Genomic DNA, 8,600 nt, shown 5'->3' on the forward strand with positions numbered 1-8,600 from the left:
GTAAACTAGCAGGGTGGTGGCTCTCTTAAGTGCCGTGAGAAGAGAGCCTGCCTGTGACTAAAACCAACACCAAGAACAGCAAAGCCAAGGAAGAGAAATAGATTCTTTGTTGATGTTGTTGTTAATCCTCACCTGAGGGTATTTTTTTTAAAAAGCTTTCTTATTTTATTTTTTTGTTAGTCCTCACCGGAGGTTATTAGAGAAAGTGGAAGGGAAGGGGAGAAACACAGAGAGAGAAACATGGATGTGAGAGAGATACCTCGATTGGTTGCCTCCCAAGCGTGCCTCCACCAGGGTGGGGATTGAGCCTGCCACTGAGATACGTGCCCTTGATCGGAACTGAAGCTGGCACCCTTCAAGCCGACGCTCTATCCACTGAGCTAAACTGGCTAGGCTCACCTGAGGATATTTTCTCCATTGATTTCTTAGGGAAAGTGGAAGGGAGGGGGAGAGACACAGAGAGAGAAACACTGATGTGAGACACTGACCCCCTGACCCCCTAACCTGGGGCTGGGGGTAGAGCCTGCAACCAAGATACCTGCCCTTGACTGGAATCAACCCAAGACCCCAAGAACCCAAGACCTTCTGCCCAGGGGCCAAAGCTCTAACCACTGAACCCAAACCGGCCAGGGTGAAAAATATTCTTTAAAAAAAAAAACTTTATTGTTGAAAGTATTACATACATATCCCCTTTTTTTCTCCCATTGACCCCATCCAGCCCACCACCACCTCGTGCCCCAGGCCTTCACCACCCCACTGTCCGTGTCCATGGTTATGCATATATGCATACAAGTTTTTTGATCACTTGAGAAACAGATTCTTAATGTCATCCTTTAAGTACCTAGGTTCTGAGCCTGACACTTTTCCATTTTATGAGGCAGTACATTCACTTTTTCTGCTTAAACCAGTTTGAACTGTGTTTCTGCAAACAAGAGAGTCCTGGTGTATAAGAACTGTAGTCAGTAGTGGGCCGGTCAACAAGAATAAACTATCTGAAAGAGGGAGAAAGGATCAGTAAAAGAAGGGGAACAGAAAGTTTAAGAGGAAATGATTAGAAAATTCAGATAGAAGACTGATCTATTACCAACCAATCCTAAAAATAATCTCCTTCTACTGAACTTCCGCCTTATCAATTACCCTTTCCCGGAACTTAAAACATTTAACCTCCTATTGTGGCTAATTTTGTGCCTCTTTATCTCACCTACAAATCTGCATACCTTGAGGAGCAAGTAATCATAGGATTTCAGAGTTATCAAGTAGCTGGGACAGACTTCCATTTCAAAAATTGAGGTACAGACCATATATGTTTTACCTTGGTATCCTAGATATATTCAGGAAGCAATATTAATTAATTGAAGGAATCAGTTAATGAAATGAAAAGAGAAAAGGAAATAGGAAATAAGAGAAATGAAGAAAAAGTGAGAGATTGTAAGAAAATAAAGATTATGTCTTTTGGGAAAGGGTGAAGGAGAGAAATTGGAAGAGAGAAGGAAAGAATAAGAGCAGGTAGAAGAAATTAGGACTATTGAGCAACATGTGTGTGTGTGTCTCCAGTTGTGGGCTACATTATAATGTTTTTCTCTTACACTTTTTAAAAATATATATTTATTGATTTCAGAGAGGAAGGGAGAGAGACAGATAGAAACATCAATGATGAGAGAGAACCATTGATTGGCTGCCTCCTGCACACGCCCTACTGGGGATAGAACCCACAACTTGGGCATGTGACCAGAATTGAACCCAGGACCCTTCAGTCCCCAGGATGACGCTCTATCCACTGAGCAAAACCAACTCAGTAGATAGAGCTCTTTTAGACTTTTGACCCTTCCAAAATTCCTCTGCTTGTACAAATCATAACATTTATTTTTTAATATTGTAAGTGCACATCAAACACCAGAAGGAAGGCACTCTGTATGTGTTCTGGATGGCAGGGGGCATCCTGATTTCAATGGATGGAAGGAGACTGGAAACATCCTAGACCAGCTGTTCTCAACCTGTGGGTCGTGACCCCTTTGGGGGTTGAACGACCCTTTCACAGGGGTCACCTAAGACCATCGGAAAACACAAATATAATTACATAAATTACATATTGTTTTTGTGATTAATCACTATGCTTTAATTATGTTCAATTTGTAACAATGAAAATACATCCTGCATATCAAATATTTACATTATGATTCATAACAGTAGCAAAATTACAGTTATGAAGTAGCAACGAAAATAATTTTATGGTTGGGGGTCACCACAACATGAGGAACTGTATTAAAGGTTCGCGGCATTATAAAGGTTGAGAACCACTGCCCTAGACAGACTGGTGATGGGCTTATGGAAAGTTCTTCTTGATCATCATGGTAGATTGCATGTGGTTTTCAATTATTCCCTTCCCCTTTCCTTTAGGGTAATTATTCATCTTACTCATTGCCATGGAGCCTGCAGTGACTTCTGTGGAACAAACGCACTTCCCTGCCCCATTGACATCAGCTATGGCTATGAGATTTACTTTGGTCAATAGCATTTTTGACCCATAACATTTAAGCAGAAGCTTTAAGAACCATAGCTAGTGTCTCTAGCTCTTTTTCTTTGGATGCAAAAATGGCATGATTCTAATAGGAGCTGCTCCTTTGTCCTGGATCCTGGAATAAGAAGACATGTGCAATGGAGCCACTGCTAACCCTCAGGCACCTTTGTTATTCCAAGTTATTGAGGTGGAGGGATCATTTGTTCCCAAAGCAGAGCTGACTTATGCATCATTAAATTGCCTTTGAAGCACGAACATCAGTTATTTTTTTAATGTATATTTATTGATTTCAGAGAAGAAGGGAGAAGGAGAGAGAAATTGAAACATCAATGAGAGAGAACCAGTGACCAACTGCCTCCTGCACGCCCCCTACTGGGGATCGAGCCTGCAACCTAGGCATGTGCCCTGACTGGGAATTGAACCATAGACTCCTGGTTCATAGGTCGATGCTCAACCACTGAGCCACATTGGCCAGGCAAACATCAATTATTTTTTAAAGTAAACTCCTGAGTTACTTTCTTTCCAGGGTTATATGCTCTGAGATAAAACTGATTCAGAAAAACAATACAATGTGTGAAATATAATTTTATCTACGTTTATAATTTTTTCTTTTTTATTTCTCAATACCTATGTAGGACCTGAAAAAGAACCACCAAAAATTGACCCATACTCGTTACTACTCATATAATTCACAGATTCACAATGCCCAAGAATGCAATAAAAGAGAATCTCCATAAATTCTCCCAGCAGAGACTTAGATTGCTTTGCTCTCATTGCAGGAAAAATAGACTTTACTTTTAAATGTTAAAAAAAAAAAAAAATTATAAGGCTGTCTGTGTGTATAGGGAAGACCACCCCTTTCCTCACCACTACCACCATAAAAATATTTACAGACTATAAATATCTTGGTTTCAGGACCTAACTGGTCATCTGATAGTTCAGTAATAGTCTCAGTGCAGAAAGAAAAATATGTTTCTTGGTTTTAGAGGAAGGAAAAGGAAAACAACTCCAATAGTTGCATTTTTTAATTCCAAGCTACAAAGGAAATGTTTTCTTTCATGAAAAACCAGTGAAGCAAGACTCGCCTGAATTTTTATATAAAGCTTCCCCATGCCACCCCCACCCCAAAAAAGCAATGGACTATAATAAGGTAACACCACCTCAGAAAAGGTGGGATTTTCACTTTATAAGGTATAATAATGGGCAAGAGTACTGCCAGCAATCCAGTATATATGTGAGTATGTATATATAGCTTTAGCCAACCTGCTACCCAGCTCTCCTCAAAAAAAAAAAAAAGAAAAAAAAAAGAAAGAAAATTACTTTTCCCCTATATCTAAAAAAGAAAATTTCATTTTCAATCTTTCTTTTCAAATCACGGGGTGGGGGGGAAGAAAGTAGGAGCTAGAGGGAAAAAATAAGGGATGGCTTTTATAAGTCATTTGAGTTTCAGTTTCAGGGACATTTCTCTAGTTCCCCCCCCCCCCCAAAAGTCTAGATACACATAAAAAGTAATAAGAAAAATATGCTGTTCACTGCATCCTGAATCCTCATCTTTCAAACTGGACCTGTTTGCGCGTGTCAGTGGGAGCCTGCCAGCTGTCGGAGCTATGTCCCTGCTGGGAAGTCCTGGTGCGAGAAGATCGTGTTTCTCCTGGAAGCACCCATCGCAATTTGCTAATATTCTTAAGGTGAGAGGGCACATTCGACGGTATCCACCAGCTTGGTTTGGGAAGATGTTGACTGCTGGGTGTTCAGAAAGAGATTTTTTTTTAAGATTTCAAATGTTTTCTGTTTATTTGGTTTTTTTAAAAGAAATATTCATCCATCAAATGAGTGGGTTAGATTTCCTTTCCTGTTTGGGAAAGAATCCGTTCTTTTCCCCTTTTTAGTGGCAATTTATTATTGTTACAAGATTAATCACTGGCCATAAATCTCATGTATCTAAGGTACTTGGCCTGCTCTTTGCTGCATCACTGTAAAATAGTAAATCTAATATAACAGATTGTGTCATCCAGTGTATGCGTTTTTGAAAGTGGAAGCCAAATGTAAGTAAATTGAATTGGCTGACTTCTAAGAACCAGAGAGCTGTATGAGGTAGTTTGGATGGAGTGCAATCTCAGCCCACCTCCGCCTGCTCTTCCCCCTTTCAGAAACCAAGTTAATTGCCAGGCCCTGACTGCCGAAAGGCTGGTCTTTCTTGACCATGAAGGGCCGTTATGCAGCCTAATGAAATGGAATTTGGAATCTTCCATGGCTTTTCCTCCATCTCTCTATGCGCAGACAGTTGTATCAGCCTTGCCCTAAATGCAGCCACTTTGCAGGTATGCGTGTCCTCCGACCCTAACTGCTCCAATCAGATGCCAATCAGATTTCTCAGGGGATTTTTAGAAGAGGAGGAGGTATCCCCTTCTTCCTGTGTGCAAGCGCCCCTCCCCCCTTTTTTTTTTACCCAACATGTGATGACATGGTGCAGAGGTCACAAACTCAACCAGGTCTTTGGGATCAAGCAAGTAACATAAAGGAGGTACGTGAGTAGGAGGAGAAAGTGGTGAACTACAGATTACATGTCCCATCCAGAGAGGTCAGTCACTATTAGTTCTGGGCAAATTTTTCCCCATAAGCATTTGATCTACTAAAGCCAAATCTTTCCTTTTTTCAAGGAAAATGGTGTATCAGTCAAGATTAATCAAGAAAAGCATACAAATCTAAATTTTTAAGACATATCCCAATTTTCCTGTGTAGCTAACTTAAAAATGTTAAGTACATACACACATATACACACTGTTTACCAGATTAAGACTATAGGCCTTGCCTTGGTGATAGTGACATTTCTCTGGACATGTAAATGGACAAAGTTAGCCTCTAAAAATATTTACTGAAGTTACAGTCTTAACTTTTTAGGATTGTTGGACACCTTCAGCTCAATAACTGTAGACTACTTAACTTTGTGATTTCATTTATTCATTCATTCATCCATCAAGTACTTATGGAGTGTCTATGCTAGCGGGTGGGTGTACAGAGAGAAATAAGACATGGTACCTGCCATCAAGGAGCTTACAAACTACCCAGGGAGTCTAACATATAAACTAAGTTAATATGGGTGTAGGAATTTGTTGAATGTAAAGAGACAAGCTGTCATTGGGTTGTTTTTCAAACCAGTTCTCAAAACTACAGTGCTGCTCAGTCTTCCCCCTACTCTCTCATGCCCTGCTCCTCCCACCCTTCATATCGCCTATGCTAATTAGTGCATGTGCTGCTGGCTGTTTGCCAGCTGCTTCAGAGTCACTAAACTCCATGACTCTACCAAATTGTGCCCGTCAAGAAGTCAGTTACACAGGCCATCTTAGACATTCGTCATACATGAAAGGGCAAACATAACCTAAGTCAGAGAGAAACAGTGTTTCTTGTTGCTCCCACTTTCATCATCCTGATTTTTCCTTTATCCTTTATACTGCTCACTCCCTCACCTTAACATTCATCTCTTATATTTAGGTACAACAAAGCAAAGTGCCTGGCATGACTTTTAGGCACTAGAAAGTAATGGAATGAAATCCAATTTCTCTTTTTAAAAAGTGTGTCATCCTGCCTTAAACCTTGAAATATAAATAGGTATCCAAATACACCAAGACTGAGGAATGGCATTAGACTAGAAGGGTGTTCAGATGTCTGGGAATTATTCTCTCTATATATAATTTGTAGCCAAGTTTGAGGGTCTCTCTATATAGTTGAAAATCAATACCCCAAGAGTTTTTACTCATAGGACAGAAACTATCACATCACCTAGAATAAATTATAAGCTATATTTAGGGAACAGTTGGTGCTTACTGAGCATGTTTTATCTTTTAGGCACTGTGTTCAAGGATTTTGCTGTTTAATTTAATAATTTATTTTTATGATTAGTAGGCTGTGTTACCACCTTTCCAGATGAGGAAACAGACTTGGGAAGATTGAATAATCTATGCAAAATCACACATTAGTCAGTGGCAAAGCCAGAGGGTAAATGCAAATCTGTCTGACCCTGGGCCCTTGCTCTTCCACTAAACCACACTATTACTTTAAAGCATACGCTAAGTAGATCCTTGCTCACCTAGTTATGACTTTACATTTACAGATCCCTTAGCTGCCACCTGTTCTTTAAGCCAAAAAAGCAAAAAAAAGACAGAGAACAACTAACAACTTCAAATACAGTCGTATTTGACCAATTTTTCTTTTTCTTTTTCTTTTTTTTAAAATATATTTTATTGATTTTTTACAGAGAGGAAGGGAGAGAGATAGAGAGTTAGAAACATCGATGAGAGAGAAACAACGACCAGCTGCCTCCTGCACATCCCCCACTGGGGATATGCCCGCAACCCAGGTACATGCCCCCGACCGGAATCAAACCCGGGACCTTTCAGTCCGTAGGCCAACGCTCTATCCACTGAGCCAAACTGGTCTCGGCTTGACCAATTTTTCTTAACAAAACAATATGATTTCAGCCATGATCATGTCAAAGATAAGGTAAAATGCCTATGAATTGCTTTCCCTGGTAACAAGTACAATCATAAGATAATAAATGATTATTCTCTTGTAACTCACTGCACGCATAAACCAGCATCACTAAAACTGAGGATAGATGAATTTGACAGCCATTTTACAAGGCATTTACTCTATCAAATTATACATGTAAAAAAGCCAATCATACATCACCTTCTCAGGTTCTTAGGTCTACACTGAAGACCACAGATTCTACAGTCAACAGGAAGGTTGAAAAGGGTCTGGTATAGACCAGGTTCCCTCCCATTCACTCCCCAATTCCATAAATCCATAGTCTAGAACTCCAATGAACTAGAGTTGACATTCCTAATGAACCACTGAAGGAAGTAGGGGAATAAATCTTAGGGTTTAATTTTTAGTGTAAAAAGACTCAGCAGGAAAAAAACAAAGCAGGATGAGAGTAGAGCCTGGCCCTTTTCATACGACTCTGAACCAGTCCCTACGTCACTCCTCCCTCAGTATATGAACATTGATTTGAACTATTTGTAATAAATACAGCCACATCATGAGCCCTTGTCTGGTCACACAGGGAGGGAAGAATCAGCTTTCTGCCTAGTGTGCCCACACTTGCCTTCAGACATTCTGCTTCCAAACTCTTGATCTGTGATGGTGAAAGAGACTCTAATTGAAATATTCCCCTGACCCATTCCAGAGTCCCCATTCTTTGCATCCAGCCCTAGCCCCTCAAAATTAGAGGATGTTGATGATATTTTTCAGGTTATTTGTCCATTTACTTTTTAAAAAGTGACAGTTGTAAACCCTTGATATCTTCTGTTAATTTGGTCCCATTTGCAATGAATCTAGCAAAAATGTATGAAAGTATGTAAGGTATGTATAATCTTCCAAATTTTACATACAGCTTCTCAATTTTTTGTACTCCTTTGTTCATTTCAGTTGAGCATGGAAGGATTCTATGATACCTGTGCTCATGCTACCATTTTCACCTGAAGTCTTTCACTGGGATTTCTTCTATGTGTCCTTGCTTAGAAAGTCATAACCCACCCCCCAACCCTTTTTGAAATTTTGATTAAAATACCAGTTTACATCAATGGGAATTTTCTGCTGTTCAAGGAAGGCTTTTGTGCCCAGAAAAGACTATTTAGAATTATAGAAGGTTTAAATATTCAATATAATGAAGTGCCCAATTTAAAACCCACATTTTCCTTATGGTTTTAAATCCACCTAAGAGATTATTTTATTTTAACTATAAATCTAGTAAATTTTATGTAAAACAAGAACAATAATTTTTAGGAGAATCTTCAATTAATGTTTGGCCACCTAATGTAGACTGGACTCAATTCCACTTAAGCCATTTAATTTATGGACTTAATTAATTTCCCTAAGCACTTAAAACTTCATTTCAGATTAGTATATTTTATTTTAAAGAACTTCAAATGCAGCAGAGAAGCATCAAACAGACTGTCAAATTACAGCGGGAAGGCTGGGGAATGTTGGGGGAGGGGGAGGGAGGTAAGAGATCAACTGAAGGACTTGTATGCATGCATATAAGCATAAGGATGGACACAAGACACTGGCGGGGTGGGGT

Source organism: Myotis myotis, unplaced genomic scaffold (genome assembly GCF_014108235.1).
Source record: "Myotis myotis isolate mMyoMyo1 unplaced genomic scaffold, mMyoMyo1.p scaffold_m19_p_16, whole genome shotgun sequence".
Taxonomy (NCBI): Eukaryota; Metazoa; Chordata; class Mammalia; order Chiroptera; family Vespertilionidae; genus Myotis; species Myotis myotis.